Below are 22,436 nucleotides of genomic sequence, written 5' to 3' on the forward strand. Positions count from 1 at the left end.
TCTCCGTCAGACACCTGGGCTATCTGTGCTCTACAAATACTTGCTTTTCAGGCCTACATTCCACTTTTTTGCTGTCTGCTACCCTAGGTCTATACACTATTTTGGGGTAAAAAAAATTAAAAGAAAACCTCCAGGGCACATTTTGAACAGTCTGTTATCTCTGTCAGACGCCTGGTCTATCTGTGCTCTGCAAATTGTGGCATTAGATTAGAGGCTTGCATTCACCTTTTTTATTTAAATGGGCAAGGCGCTTGCAGGGTACGGGGAAGTGGATGTGATGGTGATGTTGCATGCAGAGGTCGAGGCCGTGGGCAAGCTGATAGTGGGCCACAACAGACACCCACATCTTATCGCTCGACCTTCATGTCCCAATTACTAGGGGACCGCAGCAGCAGACCACTATTGAAGCCAGAGCAGGTTGAAAAGGTTGTTGGTTGGATGATGGATAATACTTCCAGTTACTTTGCCACCACCACCAGCACCCTGTCTTCCACACGGTCAAGTCTGAGCAGCCGTGAGTCTGGACCGCATATTCCTCACCCTGATCCTCCTTCCTCCCACCATGCTGAGTGCCCTGAGACAACTGATCCAACACTTGGACACTCCAAAGAGCTGTTCACTTATTGATTCGGCATCTGGCCCGGTCCACTTGAAGCGGGGCAAGATGATTTTCCATGTAATGATGCCCAAATATTTTGAGCAGCCACGGTCACACGAAGGTGATGGTGGGAACATGTCACAAGAGGTGGACGATGATGAGACACAATTGCCAGAAACTCAGTTTGAAGACCAGGGTACGAAAGTGGAAGAAGATGTGGTGGATGATATAGTAACTAACCCAACCTGGCAGGAGGACATGCAGAGCGAGGACAGCAGCACACAGGGGGAGGGAGGGATGTGTAGCACCCCAACAGGCAGGAAGAAGCAGTGTGGTGGCCGCAGACAGAAGGCGGGCAACCGCAACACCATCATGACGGAAGTTGCCAGTCCAACTGTAAGGTATCCCGAGTCTGGTTGTTTTTTAAAGGCTCTGCCGATAACCCCAAACAGGCCATTTGCACCACCTGCCATGCCTTCATCAGCAGGGGTAGCAAAGCTACCAGCCTGACCACCACCAGCATGATCAGGCACATGGAAGCAAAGCACCCGACTTTGTGGGCCAAACTACAGGCACCAGGAACAGTGTCTTCGGGTAACACCACTGCTTCTTCCACTATTGTGTGTGAAAATCAATCCCCGGTCCACAGTGCATTCGAAGATGCCTCCTGCCCTGCACCTGTTGGTACCCACTCTCAACTAGCACCATGATCAAGCACGCCCACGTCCTTGTCCCAGCACAAGTGGAAGTGCGTATCCAACGCCCCACAGGCCACAGTACTAAATTCACACATTTCTCGTCTGCTTGCTCTCAAAATGTTGCCTTTTTAGGCTCGTGGAGACAGAAGCTTTCTGCAGCCTGATGGTGGCAGCCGTCCCAAGGTATTCAGTCCCCAGCCGACACTATTTCTCCGGGTATGTCATCCCGGTATTACACAAGCACATGTCCCACAACATTACCCGTACCCTCAGTAATGCTGTTGCACTGTTACTGGGAATGTCCACCTAACCATGGACATGTGGACAAGTGCTTGTGGGCAGGGATGGTACATCTCGCTGACAGCACACTGAGTTAACAAATTGGAAGCCGGGACCCAGTCAGACCTTGGGATGGTGCATGTCCTCCCAAACCTGAGGATTGGGGGCCCTACGTCAGTCTGGGTTGCCCCCGCAGTCTACAGCTCCTGCATCTACTCCATGTCTTCAGCCTTCATCTCTGAAAGTAGCACATCAGTCACAAGGTGGAAGCACTGCAGCACTATCTCAGCCAAACGACAACAAACTGTGCTGAAGATAATATGCTTAGGTGACCAACCGCACAATGCTGAAGAGTTGTAGACAGTTCTGAAAGAGCATGCAGATCTGTGGCTGACATCGCTGAACCTACAGCCAGGCATGGTGGTGTGTGACAATGGCAGGAACCTGTTGGCAGCTCTGAGGTGAGGTGTACTCACACACATTCCTTGCCTGGCCCATGTGCTTAACCTCGTGGTTCAGCGGTTTCTCAAAACCTACCCAGAGCTGCAGGATCTGCTTGTGAAAGTACGCTGCCTGTGTGCCCATTTTAGAAAGTCATCTACAGCTTCAGCCGCCCTTGCCGTGCTTCAGCAGCTTTTGCAGCTTCCGGCTCACTGACTGGTGTGTGATGTCTCCACGCGTTGGAACTCTACACTGCATATGTTGGAAAGGATTTGTGAGTAGAAGAGGGCAGTTGTTGACTATCACCATCAACAAGGCCATCGTTATTCAGTTCAGACTTCACACATAAGATCTCAGGAGTAGACATGGATGTCAGAGATATGTACCATCCTGCAAAACTTTGAGAAATCACCAAGAAGGTGAGCGGCGATGATGCCATAATTTGCATCACCATCCCACTTCTTTGCATTCTGAAAAGCTCTCTGCTCATAATGAAAGAGGATGCATTGTCCGCAGCATTTCCACAACTTCCTGCCACAGGTAAAACACATGCGGAATTCGCATGCGTTTTCACGCAAAACACAAGCATTTTGCAAGCGTTTTTAGCTTGCAGAATGCTTGTGCTTTTTCAAGCGATTTGAAGCACCGCTTAGAAAAGTGATTAACAGGTTGGTCACACTTTTCATGCATAGTGCTTGACAAGTGTGACCAACTTTTTACTATTGATGCTGCCCATGCAGGATCAATAGTAAAAGATAGAATGTTAAAAATAATAAGAAAAATAAAAAAATATGGTTATTCTCACCTTCCGACGGCCCCCGATCTCCTCAGCGGTGCTCCCGCTACATTCCATTCCCAGGGATGCTTTGCGCGAAGGACCTTTGTGACCGCGACGTCATCTCAGGTGATTCGCGCAATGCATGCCTGGGAACGGAAGCCGCCGCGTGCACCGCTGAGGGCCGGGAGGACTGTGGGGCCATCAGAAAGTAAGTATATCCCTATTTTTTATTTTAATTCTTTTCTTTTCCTCCAGACCCTAGGTACCATCAGCACATGAAGCACTCACTTTACGCATGGTGGGCGTAGCCACATGCGTAACGTGAGCGTTTCAATGCAATCCTATGGCGGCGGAATCGCCGCGATTCCACAGAAATAATGAAAATGCTGCGGATTTTACCATTATGCGATTCCACAGAGGGAAAATCCCCAGCATGGGCACAGCAACTGCAGAATCCCATAGGATTGCATGAAAAATATTTAGAATTGAGAGTCCTCAGTGGTTGATACCTTTTAATGGCTAACTGAAAAGATGGAACAAATCTGAAGAATCACATATTTATACACAACACAGCACATAACTGTCATTATGGGAGAGTGATAAGTAGTGTTGAGCATTCCGATACCGCAAGTATCGGGTATCGGCCGATATTTGCTGTATCGGAATTCCGATACCGAGATCCGATACTTTTGTGGTATCGGGAATCGGAATCGGAAGTTCCCAGTGTATGGTTCCCAGGGTCTGAAGGAGAGGAAACTCTCCTTCAGGCCCTGGGATCCATATTAATGTGTAAAATAAAGAATTAAAATAAAAAATACTGATATACTCACCTCTCTGGAGGCCCCTGGACATCACCGCTGGTAACCGGCAGCCTTCTTTGCTTAAAATGAGCGCGTTCAGCACCTTCCATGACGTCACGGCTTTTGATTGGTCGCGTACCGCTCATGTGACCGCCACGCGACCAATCACAAGCCGTGACGTAATTCTCAGGTCCTAAATTCCTAATTCTAGGAATTTAGGACCTGAGAATTACGTCACGGCTTGTGATTGGTCGCGTGGCGGTCACATGGGTGGCCGCGACCAATCACAAGCCGTGACGTCATCAAAGGCCCTGAACGCGCTCATTCTTAAGAAGGAAGGCTGCCAGAAAGAAGCCGAGGGTGAGTATATTCCTATTAGGTATATACTCACCCTCGGACGCGCCCTGCTTCTTTCCGGCAGCCTTCCTTCTTAAGAATGAGCGCGTTCAGGGCCTTAGATGACATCACGGCTTGTGATTGGTCGCGGCCGCCCATGTGACCGCCACGCGACCAATCACAAGCCGTGACGTAATTCTCAGGTCCTAAATTCCTAGAATTAGGAATTTAGGACCTGAGAATTATGTCACGGCTTGTGATTGGTCGCGTGGCGGACACATGAGCGGCACGCGACCAATCAGAAGCCGTGACATCATGGAAGGTGCTGAACGCGCTCATTTTAAGCAAAGAAGGCTGCCGGTTACCAGCGGTGATGTCCAGGGGCCTCCGGAGAGGTGAGTATATCAATATTTTTTATTTTAATTCTTTATTTTACACAGTAATATGGATCCCAGGGCCTGAAGGAGAGTTTCCTCTCCTTCAGACCTTGGGAACCATCAGGGATACCTTCCAATACTTGAGTCCCATTGACTTGTATTGGTATCGGGTATCGGTATCGGATTAGATCCGATACTTTGCCGGTATCGGCCGATACTTTCCGATACCGATACTTTCAAGTATCGGACGGTATCGCTCAACACTAGTGATAAGTGATAAACAGTTGTGTCCATAAATATTGGAACAGTTCCTAGATTAGGAGTGAATGTTTTGTTGTCCTCTGATTGGGGTCTGGTTCTGTTATGATGACCCCACATGGTCTGAAGTGCAAATTCCTTAATTGATGTAAAAAGACATAAATCCATGTGACACATTCATTCCTGCACTAAGTGTGTCAAATGTTGTTATAAATTTATACTCCCAAATTCTCCTGTCTCTCTGAGATTTGAAGTTACCTTTCAATACAAGTAATTTTAGGTCCATGGTGCTATGATCAGGCATACAAAAATGTTTGGCCACAGGTAGATCCATTCTTTTTTCTCTTATTGTGTGGCGGTGAGAATGTATCCTTGTTCTCAGTTTCTGCCCTGTCTCCCCTACATACAGACCCCCAGTTGGACATTTAGTACAAATAATTAAAGTACACCACATTAGAAGTGATGCAGCTGAAAGTACCTGACATCTTGTAGTCCTGATGTGAATTGGGGATCTTTATCTTGTTCATGGTCATTATAAATGGAAAGGTTTTACATTTTTTTGGTTGCAAGGAAAGGTTCCTGTAGCTGCTGGAGAGGACAGGGAGCTTCTGACAATGATGCTTCTTAGATTTGGGGGCTGCCTAAAACACAGTAGTGGGGGTCTGGAAAAATGGATTGCAAGCGGGCATCTTTTTGTTGTAAAGGTTGTAATTTCCGTGCAGCTCCCCTTAGCACCTCCAGATTTGGATTGTAGGTGACTACTAGAGGCACCCGATTATTTTCTTCTTTAGCTTTTGTGATGCAGCGATAGGACCATACACAGTGAAATGGCAGTGACCCAAACAAGTTCAAACAAAACGTTCCTTTATTTTGTTAATTCACACAGTCTATACGTTATACGGCTTCTTCATACAGTCCATTAGTAATACATGGCTATATGATGCAGTCAATAAACAGGCCGAACTTCCATCTGTCCAGTTTCCCTGGGTGACCACACACCGGTATCAAGTCTCTGTACTCACTCAGTGCACTGCACTCTTTATCCTCCGGATTGCAGCCGGGTAAACACAAGACAGCCCAAGACGCAGGGTGTCAGTCTCTTTGGTTCCTTCTGCCCCTGTGTTGCTCCACACAGAGAGAGCTCTGCAGACAACTGCTCTGTCTGCTTCCAAGCTCAACACTGACACCCCTTCCCCTCTGCTACAGGGCTTTTAATCAGTCACTGCTTCACTATTCTAATTACAGCCACACATATGTCTGTAGTACGCCCTCATACACATTCTGGAGAGCAGATACAGCGCCCCCTAGCTGTAACAGGGGTCACTGCCTCACATATCCTTCCCCCTATTCATACCTGTGGGGTTGAACATTTGCTACCCTGTAAGGGCGTGAGACAGGTCATTGGTATGCCCCTGTGATATCCCCGCTCAATAATAGACAAAGAAACGAAAGTAGGGACTGGAACCATCGATCAGCGCATGCATCCATCCCTTTGTGTTTCTCCTCCACACTTCATTACGGGACCACCCCCCTCATTCTCCATTACAGAAACCAAGCCCTCTTTTCTGTTTAACCGTAGATTTGGGCTTGTTTTGAGTGGTCTCAGCCTTGTTTATTTTGGGCACACTAACCCCATGAGTCATCCTGTCACCTAAGTATCTGCTTTCAGGCCCCTGGTACCATTTCCTCTGTACCCTTACCCGTGCCTCAGTGACTTCCGAGCATATATCTGTACTACGCCGCACCCGAACCTGAGCCTCCTGACACTGCTGTCTAGCGAGAGCTCTATCTAATTTACCCTGACCCCGGCCCCAACCTTGACCGGTGCCAGAGGGTTCCTCGTGCACACGTCCCCAGTCACCTCTGCAACCATACACTCCCAGCTCTTCTCACACCTTCGTCTTTTATATCTGCGTCTCCGTGTGGGACCCTGGATCTGAGCTGTCCCGACCTTACCAGGGAACACCTCCAGCTCAGGGTTCAATGGGGTCCCCACAACTTCTACTGCCACAACCTCTAGAAGGAGCCTATCAGGATTACACTCTAACCCTAAATTGGCGACCCCTGTGGCATACATCTTAGGATCTTCGGGTTCAACGCCCAAAACAACATCTTTAGTGTCTCCTGCCATTACCTCTAGGGGGAGCCTATCGGGATTACACTCTGTCCCTAGGTTGGCAAACCCTATGGCAGGTATCTCAATATCTTTGGGTTCTGCACCTGGTACAACACTTTCCTTGAGAGGGTTGACCCTGGTCTCCCAAACAGGGGCAAATCTCTCCCCAACACAGCCCCATATGGAAGCGTCTTCACTAGTGTTGAGCATTCCGATACCGCAAGTATCGGGTATCGATCGATACTTGCGGTATCGGAATTCCGATACCGAGATCCGATACTTACCGCATATCGGATACCGGAAACAGAAGTTCCCATAATTCAAACAGCACAAATTCAGCCAATGAGGAATGATTACAAGTGTGGGCACATCCTGTTCAGCATGGTGGGAATGTAACTACTGGCAAGGCTGTGATTGGCTGCTGAAATGATGTCATGATGCACTATAAAAAAACGCTGCCGCCATTTCTGGCACACTCTGCTGTGAATTCAGTTAGGCATAGGACGCTGTGTTCTGACTGAGGGCCAGTTGAGATAGCGATTTGCTTCTTTGTGCTTTTCCCAGGCTAATTTAGCAACCGCTGTGTGTTCACCTTGCTTTTGCCCTGCAGCGCTGTTTTCACAGCGATCTGCAAGGTCTCTGTGTGTGTGTGTGAGTCCCTGAGGTGTGACTTTCCTTTGTAATGACACGCTGCAACCCCCTTGGTAGCGCTGCCCGTCTTCTGACATCATTGATTGTCTGGCTGCGCCTCTGCGGCCGCCCTGGCCGACACAATGCCCCTCGGTGTCTTATTTATTTTGACTGCGAGGGTGTGATTGACGGGCATGAGCAGTGCATATCTTCGCCTGTCACTCATCTCCTTCCGCCTTCTTCAAACTGTACGGCTTCATGGCCGTGGCATGCGATAAGGGATCAGCTGACGCCGCACAGTCTGTAGCAGGTGTAAGGACACGAGTGAGAGGCGAACATATTGACTGCGCAAGGCCATGAATCCCAGCCCCGCAGTGTGAATTAATGAAAAGACACTGCGGGGCTGGGATTCATGGGCATCGCGAACCGCACCGGCCGACATGAAATGATGTCAGAAGACGGGCAGCGCTAACAGCGCATGGCCAAGGGATAACACAACAGCGCAGACTCCTGTACAGCTAATAACGACGCTCAGGAGGCTGCGCCCAGAACCAAGGTGGGATTTTTGACAGCTGTGCTGCGTCTCATTAAGAAGGAAAGTCACGCCTCCAAGACAGTTTGACTGCATAAGGGGCTAAATTTTATACATGTTTCGTTCAGCGTCTGCAAGTTTCAAAACTTAAAGAGCAACATTTCACTTGTGCAGCATTACAGCTGCACAAGGTGTGGCTCTTCTAGTTTGTAACACCTGAGGGGGGTTAAAGGTTACCTTTAAAATTGGTTCAATAAGGCTTCGGCCTACACTCTGCTCCTCCTGCAGACCCTGGGCTCTAACACCGCCAGTTGGTGCCCGGAAGTGCTGGCTGCACAGAGAAAAACACCCGCCAATGTGTCAGTGGGGTTCAGCAACGCCAGCTGTTCACCTGCTGTGTAGCCGGCAACGTGTCCTGCAAATGCCACGCAGACACAACAGACCTAAAACTGCCGCCAGAGCAGGCTTCGGCCTACACTCTGCTCCCTCTGCTCCTCCTGCTGTCCCTGGGCTCTAACACCGCCAGTTGGCACCCGGAAGTGCTGGCTGCACAGAGAAAAACACCCACCAATGTGTCAGTGGGGTTCAGCAACGCCAGCTGTTCCCCTGCTGTGTAGCCGGCATCGTGTCCTGCAAACGCCACGCAGACACAACAGACCTCCAAATGCCTCCAGTGCAGGCTTCGGCCTACACTCTGCTCCCCCTGCTGACCCTTTGCTCCAACACCACTAGTTGGGGCTCTAGGAAGACAAGCTTGAATAGGTCCCCATCCTGGTTCCAGTACCGTCAGCTGGTTCTGGGTAGAGCCTTTGGCTTAGGTGCCTCCTTCTGGGTACCCGAGTTCCACCAACGTCAGGTGGTCCTTGGTAGTGCTTTCAGGCATGGGTACCTCCTGCTTAGTAACCGGGTTCCAGTAACGTCAGCTGGTCCTCGGTAGTTCCATTGGCTCTTGGACCTTCGGCTACCCATCCGGGTTCCAGTACCGTCAGCTGGTTCTCGGCAGTGTCTTTTGCTCTTGTACCTTCTGCTCATCATCCTGGTTCCAGTACCATCAGCTGGTTCCGGGCAGAGCCTTTGGCTTAGGTGCCTCCTTCTGGGTATCCGAGTTCTACCAACGTCAGGTGGTCCTTGGTAGTGCTTTCAGGCACGGGTACCTCCTGCTTAGTAACCGGGTTCCAGTAACGTCAGCTGGTCCTCGGTAGTTCCATTGGCTCTTGGACCTTCGGGTAGCCATCCGAGTTCCAGTTCCATCAGCTGTTTCTCGGCATTTTCTCAGCCTTCTTGTACCTTCTGCTACATTTCCAAGTTCAAGACCCTAAAGACGACGACCCGGAAGACCACCCCTAAGATGACGACGACACCAGAGACGACAACCACTGAGATGACGACGACCCTGGAGACGATGACCCTGAAGACCACCCCAATGACGACGACCCCGGAGACGATGACCCTGGAGACGACGATGACATGGGAGACCGAGAAGCAGAAGAACAAGAGGCTGCAGAACAAAGAGCAGAAGAACATTAAGCATAACACTAAATATCAGAGCAAAAGATATTATCTAAATTATAAGCAGAAGAAGACTAAGCAGTGTATGGGGGTGAGTCCGTTCCTCCTCGTGGTGCCCCTGGATAAAGCCTGATGCTGCAGGCCAAACTGAACGCAGACAAATGTAACTCTTTTGTGACAGGCAGAACGGAAGGTGTAATCTTCAAACTTTTAGAGATAACAACTACGGGAATGCCTGTCACAAATAAGAATATGATGAAGAAGTTGAATATGAAGAAGAATAATAGTTAAATAAAAAGAATATGAACAATGTAACAAAAAAAAATAATAGGTAGAAGATGAAGAAGAAGATGAATAAGGTGAAGAAGAAGTTGATATCAAAGATGCTGATGATGATGAAGAAGAAAGTGTGGGAGAAGTAAAAAAGAGGGTGAAGGGCATGGAAGTAGTGAAACATCAATATCTGACAAAATTAAAAAAATCTTAACATAGTCAATATCTTTGTAACTCCGAATGTATTAAAAAAAAATTAAAATTCCTGCTATTCTATTTGATTGGGCTAAACCTCTATGCCTTTAATGTCTCCGCCACCTCCCCCAATACATCCTACATTATTCTTATTTGTTTTCCTTCATATAGAATGAACCTACAGGGAAAGAAAAGGTTTATTTTAATTCCGATATTTTCGTTCCATTGACTTGCATTGGTATCGGGTATCGGTATCGGCGAGATCCGATATTTTGCCGGTATCGGCCGATCCAATCCGATACCGATACTTTCCGATATCGGAAGGTATCGCTCAACACTAGTCTTCACCACTTCCACCACATGTTTAATGTCCCAACATGGTGTGGAAAAATTAACCTCAACGGTTGGGTACTCTGGGATTTCCCCGTGGATACCCATCACCTCCACTTTCGGTCCCTTGGGGTTGTCACCGGCAACAAGGGACCCATGAACCAAGGTCACTATGCTCCCCGAGTCTAGGAGGACCTCTGTTTGGTACCCATTCACAAGTACCTGGCACAGCTGGGGTTCGCTGTCGGCGGTGCCTATAGTGGTGGAACCGACCAGCTGAGCATACATAGAAATACAGCGACCATACCTGCAGTCCATGGGTTCAGACACCAACGGGCAGTTAGCAGCCACATGGCCGAGCCCTTGGCAGCGCAAACACCTGATCGCTGAGGCACGATTGTGCCCAGGAGCCATTTTAGTTTTCCCCGGCTCTTGGGCTGGGGAAACCTTACGTGACAGCCAAAATGGAGCAGTGTCCCATATAAAGTCCTGAGTAGCTGTATATCGCTCTACCAGTCCCACCACTTCATCCAGAGTGCCTGGGTCCCCTTGTCCCACCCAATGCTGTATGGCTGCTGGTAGAGCCCTCACCAGGTGGTCAACCACCACCCTCTCTACCATCTGGAATGGGGTTAATGTCTCAGGTTGAAGCCATTTTTTGACCAGTTGCAGCAAGTCTTGCGCCTGAGATCGGGCAGGGCGAGTCTCGGAAAAGGACCACTGGAATACCCGTTGGGCCCACACATATGTATTAACCACCAGTCTAGCAAGGATCTCATCTTTCAGCTTCCCATAGTCCAGGGCATCTTCCTGACTGAGGTCTATGAAGGCTTTCTGGGCATCTCCTGTCAGGAAATTGGACACCACCTCAGCCCACTGAGTCACCGGAAAGCTCTCCCGCTCTGCAATGTGTTCCAAGATGGTGAGAAAAGATGTCGTCCTCAGGCTCCATCTTCCTCAATGCTGACCGGACCTTGTACCAAGCCTCAGACCGGAATGCTGTCCCTGGTGGACCTGCCCCTCGCATAGCCACAATCTGCTGCATCAACATTTCAGTAGTCTGCTGCTGTTGCTGCTTTTGTAGCTCCAACTGTTGCCGCTGCAACTGCTGCGCCTCTTGCTGCTGTTGCTGTGAGCGGGCAAACTGCTTCAAAAGCTACTCCATTTTATCATCTGGCTTAAACTGTAGCTTTGCAGGCTTAATCACTGACATGCAGCATGCTTTGGGTATGCCTCAGTTCACACGGCCCGCATTCTTTCCACCATATGTGATGCAGCAGTAGGACCATACACAGTGAAATGGCAGTGACCCAAACAAGTTCAAACAAAACGTTCCTTTATTGTGTTACTTTACACAGTCTATACGTTATACGGCTTCTTCATACAGTCCATTAGTAATACATGGCTATAAGATGCAGTCAATAAACAGGCCGAACTTCCATCTATCCAGTTTCCCTGGGTGACCACACGCCGGTATCAAGTCTCTGTACTCACTCAGTGCACTGCACTCTTTATCCTCCGGATTGCAGCTGGGTAAACACAAGACAGCCCAAGACGCAGGGTGTCAGTCTCTTTGGTTCCTTCTGCCTCTGTGTTGCTCCACACAGAGAGAGCTCTGCAAACAACTACTCTGCTTCCAAGCTCAACACTGACACCCCTCCCCCCTACTACAGGGCTTTTAATCAGTCACTGCTTCACTATTATAATTACAGCCACACCTGTCTGTAGTATGCCCTCATGGCCTCACTACACTTCCATACACATTCTGGAGAGCACATACAGCGCCCCCTAGCTGTAACAGGGGTCACTGCCTCACACTTTGTAATGTAGCAGGTGATTCCTTGATATTCTGGTGGCTCTTGTAATTTGGTTTTGAATTGTTCTTGGATGGTAGCCCTGATTCAAAAAGGTCTTTCTGAGGGGACCAGGTGTTCATCCCTATCCATGGGGTTGGAACATATACGATTGTATCTGATGGCTTGGCTGTCCTTAAATGGGACAGTTTTCATCCAAAACACATAAAAACTCTATTGTCTACAGCCAAGCCATCAGATACAATCGTATATTTTCCAAACCCATGGATAGGGATGAACACCTTGGTCCCCTCAGAAAGACCTTTTTGAATCAGGGCTACCATCCAAGAACAATTCAAGACCAAATTACAAGAGCCACCAGAATATCAAGGAATCACCTGCTACATTACCATGCTAAAGAAGAAAATAACCGGGTGCCTCTAGTAGTCACCTACAATCCAAATCTGGGGATGCTAAGGAGAGCTGCACGGAAATTACAACCTTTACAACAAAAAGATGCCCGCTTACAATCCATTTTTCCAGACCCCCCACTACTGTGTTTTAGGCAGCCCCTAAGTCTAAGAAGCATCATAGTCAGAAGCTCCCTGTCCTCTCCAACAGCTGCAGGAACCTTTCCTTGCAACCAAAAAAATGTAAAACCTTTCAATTTATTATGACCATGAACAAGATAAAGATCCCCAATTCACATCAGGACTACAAGATACCAGGTACTTTCAGCTGCATTACTTCTAATGTGGTGTACTTTAATTATTTGTACTAAATGTCCAACTGGGGGTCTGTATGTAGGGGAGACAGGGCAGAAACTGAGAACAAGGATACATTCTCACCACCACACAATAAGAGAAAAAAGAATGGATCTACCTGTGGCCAAACATTTTTGTATGCCTGATCATAGCACCATGGACCTGAAATTACTTGTATTGAAAGGTAACTTCAAATCTCAGAGAGACAGGAGAATTTGGGAATATAAATTTATGACAACCTTTGACACACTTAGTGCAGGAATGAATGTGTCGCATGGATTTATGTCTTTTTACATCAATTAAGGAATTTGCACTTCAGACCATGTGGGGTCATCATAACAGAACCAGACCCCAATCAGAGGACAACAAAACATTCACTCCTAATCTAGGAACTGTTCCAATATTTATGGACACAACTGTTTATCACTTATCACTCTCCCATAATGACAGTTCTGTGCTGTGTTGTGTATAAATATGTGATTCTTCAGATGTGTTATTAGTCTATGCCTGATGAAGAGGCCTGAGTAGTCTCGAAAGCTTCAATTTGTTACCATCTTTTCAGTTAGCCATTAAAAGGTATCAACCACTGAGGACTCTCAATTCTAAATATTTTTCTATCTACTGGCTAACACGGTACCAAGATATACGGTATATCTTTTCTGTATAGGATTGCATGGGAATGCCTTTTTTAAGCATTTCCGCTGCGGCAAAAACACGGCGGAAACGCATAAAAAGCGCAACGTGGGCACACAGCCTAAGAGTCCCTCCTTCATAAATAAAACAAGATGTGTCTCCTTATGTGTCACACATCACATGGCCAGCTAGGGTTGTTAAATGTTACAATGACAATTCCCAGCGAATGCATTTGTATTTGTTGAAAGCAATGCTAAAGTTGAAAAACGCATCAAAAACGCTGCGTGTGAACATAGCCCAAGTGGTGGAGGAACATTTTTGTTTGGGGTTAATTATTTTGTCTTATATACAAGTCATTATCCTGGACAGGATGTTCCTTAACATATTTCCCAGCAAAATTCATTTTGGATCCGGTTTTGTATGTTTTTTGGTGCACCTGTAAAAATGGCGTGAAACTCTGACAACATTGTTTACAGCTGTGACCTAGGAGTCAGAAATGCTTCCAGGGACATTTGCCATGATGTTCCCATGTCATTTGAGCAGTGTTTCCATCATTTTCAGACTTTTTAGACCTTAAAAGGTCCCCCTGGGGATCGCGGTAAAAATGCTTGGGTTTCCCATAGACTTCTATTGGGCTTGTTGTTCTGTCCGATATTCTCGAGGATTACAAATTGCTTGACCTGAGCAACGAGCACCCGAGCATTTGAGTGCTCGCTCATCACTATGTATAACACATTAGACGTTATTTTGAAATTATTAGTAAAATATTATATATTTCTTTTGATGTGTTATAGTTTACAGAAATGCTATATATTTTGCAATATGGATTGGGATGACCTCTTTAAGTTAGATAGAAGCCTATTCAAGAAATATGAATCACAGTCAGAGTTACTGTATGTATAAGACTATAGTAGATTTCACCTGGAACCGATTGTCATCAAGCCTTTCAACAATTCTTTTCACCTCTCATCAAAGATAACTTTAAGGGGACATCATATGGTTTTATTTACACATCTCACCAGTATGCCAAGGGTTAACAACTTCCAGACCACACATCTGCTTGCCAGCTTTAAACAAGTAATGTGTAGTATGGACCTAGAGGTCCATAAAAATTGCTGTGTGCACAAATCCTAAGTCTATCAGAAATATTCGCATAAAGGGCTCTCTCAAACTAGCTTATAACACAGTGGAGTGCTGTCTGAAGTTTTATCGGATAGCCCTCAACCCAATGTTATACTATGGAGCAGTGCAGATCTGCATTTTTTTTCTCTTATTGATTCAGTATTGCATTTCGTGTTTCCTCTACTAACCTACCTATACCCAATATCCAATAGTGCAATTACCTTGGCTGGTTAAACCATAATTCTCAAGTAGCACTTGAGGGCACGTGCCTAGGGTGGGAACAAGTGGGGGGCCGGCACCTGAGCAAGGGTTTTTTTTAATACCATTCCTGGCTGTGCGTCCTTTCCTGAAGACAGGGGGCGGCAGAGCGGCAGCCAGAACACGTGGTGCTGGTGCCGACTCTCCCTACTCCCCCTGCTGAGACACAGTGGTGCCCCTGCTCACAGCCTCACTGGTGCCCGGCCGGAATGTGACTGTGACTGACTGCTGAGGTGGAGTGGCGGCGCCCTTTGTCCCGACCCTGGGTCATGTCCTGGACTCACATTGCTGGCCTGGAAGACTCGCAGACATTAGAGAAGTACATACACAGTAAGTAGTGTACTGTCTCTGTCTGTAATGAACTCCCTCCTTGCTCTTGCCCGCGAGCTGCCTGCTGCACAGCTGTGTCTGTGACTGACCTCAAGATCCTCACCCCTTCCCTTCCCTCTCATTCAGCCTCGTTTCTGCCTGTAGTGCCTGAGGCTGGAGGAGCCATGAAAACACAGCAGCCCTTAATGCTTGATGTTTGATCTTTGCTCCCGGCAGACGGACCCAGAGAGTGAGTGGTGGGGGTGGGGTATAATACACCCCCACTCACTCTATCTGGGTCCTGGGAGCAAACATTGCCAGTGCTGGTGTGTGTGGCTGTATCGTGTGTGTGTGTGTGTGCGTGCGCGGAGCTGTATGTATGTGTGTGTGTGTGCGGAGCTGTATGTGTGTGGGGCTGTATGTATGTGTGTGTGCGGGCAGCGGAACTGTATGTGTGTGCGGAGCTGTGTGTGTGTGTGTGTGTGCGGACAGCGGAGCTGTATGTGTGTGTGTGTGCAGAGCTGTGTGTGCGGAGCTGTGTGTGTGCGTGGAGCTGTATGTATGTGTGGAGCTGTATGTGTGGTGGCGCTGTATGTGTGTGTGTATGTGCAGAGCTGTATGTGTGTGAGCGGATCTGTATGTGTGTGTGCGTGGAGCTGTATGTATGTGTGTGTCTGTGGGGTGCTGTGTGTACGGAGCTGTATGTGTGTGGGGCTGTATGTGTGTGTGTGTGTGTGTGTGGGCAGCAAAGTTGTATGTGTGTGTGTGCGCAGAGCTGTGTGTGGGGCTGTGTGTGTGCGGAGATGTGTGTGTGCATGGAGCTGTATGTATGTGTGTCTCTGTGCGGTGCTGTATGTGTGTGCGGAGCTGTGTGTGCGGCGCTGTATGTGTGTGTATGTGCAGAGCTGTATGTGTGCATGCGGAGCAGAGCTGTATGTGTGTATGCGTGGAGCTGTATGTATGTGTGTGTCTGTGGGGTGCTGTGTGTGTGTGGAGCTGTATGTGTGAGCGTGCAGGCAGCGGTGCTGTATGTGCATGTGTGGGGGGCTGTGTGTGTGTGGGGAGCTGTGCGTTTTTGTGTGCGGAGCTGTGTGTGTGTGCTGGAGCTGTATGTGTGTGTCTGTGTGGTGCTGCATGTGTGTGTGGAGCTGTATGTGTGTGCGGAGCTGTGTGTGTGCGGAGCTGTGTGTGTGTGCGGAGCTGTATGTGTGTGTGCGGGGCTGTGTGTGTCAGGTATCATCCAATGGGACAAATAGTCCCATCTGGCTATGCCTGCTACAGTGACAGGTAGCCGGATGATGGGACAGTAGTAGTCCCATCATCCGGCTACTGTGTTCAAGGGTAAAAACAAAACAAAACACATATACATACAGAACATACAACATACTGTACAGTATATACTCACTATACACCTAATCCTCGAAGCCCTAGATCACCAGTAAAAAAAATTCAAAATAATAAAACAACAATATACTCCCTGATGCGATGTAATCCATGTAATAATGAGTGTCCGACGACGATCTCCCGTGGAGAGCTGTCACATCGGCAGAAGCGACCACTCTCCAGGGGCTCCGGGATACAATGACAGAAGGTATCCTTCCGCACTGTATCCCTCCGTCGCTGTGAGTACAGTATAGTTCATACTGTTACTTGCGGCACCGCTGCATGGGAAAATTCTCATGCAGCAGTGCCGTAAAGTGAGAGGCCATTGAACCCTCAATGATAACACTGCAGGGGCCATTGTCTCCTGTCAGTGTGTCACTGGAGGCCTATAGAGCTGTCACATCTGATGTGACAGCTCTATATGGGAGATTGTCGTGGGACATTCGTCATTAATTGGACTGCGTCGGACCAGGGAGTATTTTTCTTGGTTTATGATTTTTTATTGTTTGCAGGTGATCGATGGCTTTGGGGAATTAGGCGTGGTTCTTAACCCTCTATCACTCCAGCTCTATTTCCAGCAGAGTGCCACCTCCTTTTGCTTCACTGACAGCCTCTATGCTGTGTTTCCTTCTGGAAAAAAGAGCTGTAACTCGATCAGGAAGAGGTGGCACTGAGGGGGTATAGAGCTGGAGTAAGGCTGGGGTCACACTAGCGTATTGCATCCGATGCGAGAGCATCGGATGCAATATGCTAATGACCCTCGGCTCTTGCTCTGCTGTCAGCATGACATTAGGGTATCCGTGAGTCAAAAGTAGCTTAGATGTTAGTTAACCTACTCCCCATCCATCCACCATACCCACCTCTTTCACCGAACCCTTGCCCAAATACCTGATGCGGTGACCATTGCCGAATAAAAACTTTACACTGAAATTGGATTAAATGGCCACAGCAGCCTTTTATTAACATTTAATAAAACGATTTAACAATAAAGTCCAAAAGAGGGGGTGTGGTCCTCGAAGCCCCAAAACCTAATCTTAATTATCCACAGCCCACCGTGGCCCCAGGTCAAGTCTTACCCCCAGCCGCTATGCACCAGCTCATGGGCAGATGATAACCAACCTGTCCGAGCCACTAAACAATTGACGGGTCCCTTGTTTAACCCTTCCATAGGATTGAACAGACCCCGTCCAACTGAAATTCCTTAGGGGAGTCTAGGCCTCGTCAGATCCCCCCCCTACCAATCCACCATTTCCATTTCCACCAACTTCGAGGACCTTTCCCACCAAGCCACCAACATGAATGTTCTGACCACTCAAACATTCATGTCCCCCCACACTTTCAAAGCTGTCTCGATACCTTCCTGTATGGCCAAGCAGCAGATATCCGTGCCCACTGCGTTTAAATGGACGCCATCCGCTCTCCAATAACTTCCTTCATCGGATTCCAAATCCACGTGCCTAACTACCACCGCGCCATTCCTTCCCATAAAACGAGAGACTGCTTTATTCAACTTAATCCTCACTTCATTAACCCCCGCCACTGATCTTGCTCCTCGCCATACCTTCCTCGGGATAATATCGGACCAAACTACCACCACTTTTGGAAACATTGCCCACAGCCTTAGCATGTCAAACTTAATGTCATTTATCAACTCTCTGCAAGGCCTCTTACCCAGATCATTCCCTCCTAAATGTATTACAACTATGTCAGGAACACGGTCCAACTGGACGAAACGATGAAATTCAGACAAAAACTGACCCCAAACCATCCCTCTTTTATCAATCCACCATAGGGTTGCCGGTTCCTGAGGAAAGCCCAATTGACACCCGGCCGGGTGCACCGCAGCCCTCAACGCTTCCCAGAAGACAAATGAGTGTCCCATAATCCAAATTAACCGATGATGATGATCTGCAACAGAAAAAGGAGGGGAGACAAACATCTCAGATCAGGTTTGGCCGAACATAAGACCGAAATCTCTCGGATTCCCAGCGACCAATTTTCTTTATCACATACTCATGCAAACCCAATCTAGCAGCTTCCGTTGCTGCCCCAATCCTGAACGAATGACCATTATATTCCGCAGCTGGTAAACCCCCTTTTTCTAAACAACGTCTAAAAACAGCTATAAATTGGAACCGGGACAAAAAAGAGCCGTCAGCATGAACCAACATCGGTTCCCTTAAGGACCCCCCGTGTTGCATAAAATTCCTCAAACAAAACACCGGACACAAGGGAGAACCCCGAACCTCAAACAGTACAACTTTACAACCTCTCCCATTCATGTCTGTTTTTGAGGAGCGAAGGAACACCACCACCCTATCAACATAGACGTCCATGTCTTCCCTCAGCAAGCCCCCACTCATAAATCTGGATGGGCTATTGAGTTCCCCTAGGCGGAACACGCCAAAAAACGCCAAAGAAAATGCGGCACTAAACAAATCAATTTCCCATGCAGAAGAGCATATGACCGATAATTTTCTTCCAATTACCAGCAACACTTCATATGAAACAGGCCGCCTGCCATCAACTGACTTCCTCCCTCTCTTCATACCTCTTACCACTTGCCGCACCAAAAATGATTTGGTTTCATCTGTCACTCCTCTGACTTTAAAGCCAAATGATAACCCCGCCACAAACTTACCCAGTTTGGACACTGACCAGCCTGACTCCCAGCCATGACCCAACAACAACAACAATTTACTCTCGTCCTCAATCTCAGTGCTGATTGATGCCCTCCATGCCTCCCAAATATTCCATGCTTGGCTGTACTGCCTCAAAAACCTGTCTGCCAATGTCCTAGAAAAAAGATGCCTCACGGCCCGCAAGGCAGGTTCCATAATTCCGCTGGACACTCCGTGCCCTGCGAGTCCGACTCCGAGCGACGCTCCCACTGTGAACAAAAAAGAGAATCAGCAACAGAGTTAAAAGAGCCAAAACATACTTCCGCTACAATCCATAAATTAAATTTCAAACCTACAAACACCAAGTGCTGCAGTACTTTCATGACTGCTGGTGATGCCGACGATAGAGTATTTATCGCCACCACTGCACCTGCATGTTCACAAAGAAAACGGATTTTTCTGTTTTGAACCATCTCCCCCCACTGAGCCAGCGCTACCACCCTGGGGAACAACTAAAGCAAAGTGCGGTTTGACACCAAACCCGAATCACTCCATGACTGAGGCCACATCAACACCATCGAGTCACCGCGAAAATACAGACTGAAACCGCTGCTTTCATCTACCTTGATGAACAAACCCAAAACGTCAGCATCCACGATTGGGCAAATCCAAATTGAACGACCATTATAATTCTCCAAAAACCGTTCCCACACTTTCAAATCATCTCTCATCTCCTTTTTTAATCTGATAAAATGCAGAGGGGATTTTACCTCTGACGTCGCCAACGATAGCCGTCGCCAACGATAGCCACCGACAAAAAACACGACCCATCGGCAAAATCCTGCACGCAAAATTCAGTTTGCCTAATAAGGACTGTACCTCCTTCAAAGTTAATTTACGTGCACTCGCTGCTCTCCCTACCTCAGCCTTCAAAGCCGTCACTTTTTCTTCTGGCAATCTGCACTCTATAGCCATTGTATTGATCTCGATCCCTAAAAAACTGAGTGAAACAACCGGCCCAACTGTCTTGTCAGCCGCTAAAGGAATCCCAAATTTTTCAGCCATTCTCTCCATGGTATGCAATAAAATTGAACAGTCGGCTGCCTGTGCTGGACCAATAAATAAGAAGTCGTCCAGATAATGGATACAGGAGATTAAAAAAGAAACATCCTTAACCACCCATTCTAAAAACGTACTAAAAGTTTCAAAGTATGCACACGAAAGCGAACAACCCATCGGAAGACAACGATCCACAAAGTATCCTTTATCCCAAAAACAACCTAACAAATGCAAGCTCTCTGGGTGCACTAGTAATAAACGAAATGCTGCTTCAATATCTGTTTTTGCTAGCAGTGCCCCTTTTCCACATAATCTCACCCAGTCTACAGCCGCATCAAATGACGTATATAAAACCGAACACAACTGAGGATCAATCCCGTCATTCACTGATGTACCTTTTGGAAATGATAAATGATGAATAAGTCTAAATTTATTGGGCTCTTTTTTCAGAACTACCCCAAGTGGTGAAACTCTCAGGTTACTGAAAGGGGCCGATTCAAAGGGACCGGCCATCCTGCCCAAGGTGACCTCCTTTTTCAACTTTTCCGAGACCACGTCTGGAAACTGCAAAGCCGATTTTAAATTCTTTTTTGACAACCTAATCTCTTGTTCAATAAATGGGATCCTAAAACATTCCCTAAAACCGTCTCTCAACAACAATGCCGCTGCTACGTCAGAGTACCTATTTAGATAAGCTTCCATCTCTTCCAGTTGAACTGGAGTCACCCCTTTTTTCAATTGTATCACTTCCCTTCTGCCTGCTTCCCCGAAAACATTTTGCGGCCCCGTGCGTTCACCCACAAGATGAGCATTTGTGCCTAAACTTACATTTTCCCCCGAATCTACAGTTCCCTTCAATAAAGGAGAAACACAGTCCTTTTTGCATAGCCATTGAGTGTCCTGACTGCCCTGAACCCCCAGTGCCCCCCTGAAAAGGCTGACCTGACCTAGAAGGAATCATCACCTTCATCCATAATGCAATATCCTTGTGGTCCCATCTAATACTAGGTCGAACCGCTTTACACTGGCGAAACTGTTCGTCGTATCTTAACCAGCCTTGTCCCCTATACGCCTCACCTATTGCATCCATATAACAAAATAGGCCTGAACAATTCTCTGGTGCCTTCTCCCCAATTACACTTGCCAAAATGGCGAACGCTTGTAACCAATTCGAGAAAGTTCTAGGGATTAACCAGTACCTCCTCCTTTCTTCATCCTCTTTTTTATTATCCTCCTTCCTAACCCTATCCAAGTTGAAATGTTCTAACGGCAACAGAGAAAAAATCTCTATATATTCCCCTTTCCATATCTTGTCTCTCACCTCGCTTTTTAAGTGAGCCTCCAAAGGGCCTTTGAAACATACATATTGTTAGGGTTGGCGGAACGCACCGAATATATTTATTAGATGGGATAGGTGTGTTCACAACCCGGGATCCACCGTGCAGGAAAGAACCTGCTGCTAAGTAAGGTGGCGAAGCAAAATAGAATAAACGAACTCTGTTACTTCACAGAGCCCGTAGTAAAGAGAATGCTGTGCCCTGTTTAGCTCACAGGGGACACAGCTACTGTGTAGAGCTGACAGTGGTCATGCAGTCCAACCAACACGCAGCTCCTCTCCGGTGGAGCCGGAATTCTATCGGCTAATAGCCAGCCCTGAATTCACACATAAACTCCTCGCCGGAGGTGCCAGCATTCTAGGGGCTTATTTCAGCCGGTCCCTGACTGCATACACAAAACACCTCACCGGAGGTGCTAGCATTCTAGGGGCTTATTTCAGCCGGGTCCCTGACCACACACACGACCACACTGGCGCTGAGCTCGTACATATTTGACACTAGCGCATGGCCGTGCGGTCATGAGAACCTTATATAGCTGCATCACCAACAGGACCTTCCAAGAAGGACCAATGGAAGGCTGCCACAGAACTTGATCAGGTACAGGACCTTCCTGGAGGACCAATGGAAGTTGCTGCAGTACCTGAGCATGTGATCCTTGATCTCCACTGAGAGATCTTACCCTGGGCATGCTCAGTGTGTGCAAAGCAGGACTTAGTCCCAGAAAAGCCTGCTCGCTGCAGATCAGTGCAGGGTACAATAGCAGAGCCTGGAGAGGCAGCAGTAACCCTTTGCACAATATCAGACTCAGTGAGACGCTGGGACCGACGTCACTGCTGAGCAGGCTCCACTGCGGCTGATGCAGAATGGGAGACCGCAGCAGACATGGCTCGAGATTCCCCCTGTGCAGCAGCGGGAACTCGACTCCTAACACATATACCTCTCCTTTCGCTGCATCATCCAGGCGCACCGTGTCATCCTTCTCTTTCTCACCACCCGCCCCTGTGCTA

This window comes from Ranitomeya variabilis, chromosome 6 (assembly GCF_051348905.1).
Source record: "Ranitomeya variabilis isolate aRanVar5 chromosome 6, aRanVar5.hap1, whole genome shotgun sequence".
NCBI lineage: Eukaryota > Metazoa > Chordata > Amphibia > Anura > Dendrobatidae > Ranitomeya > Ranitomeya variabilis.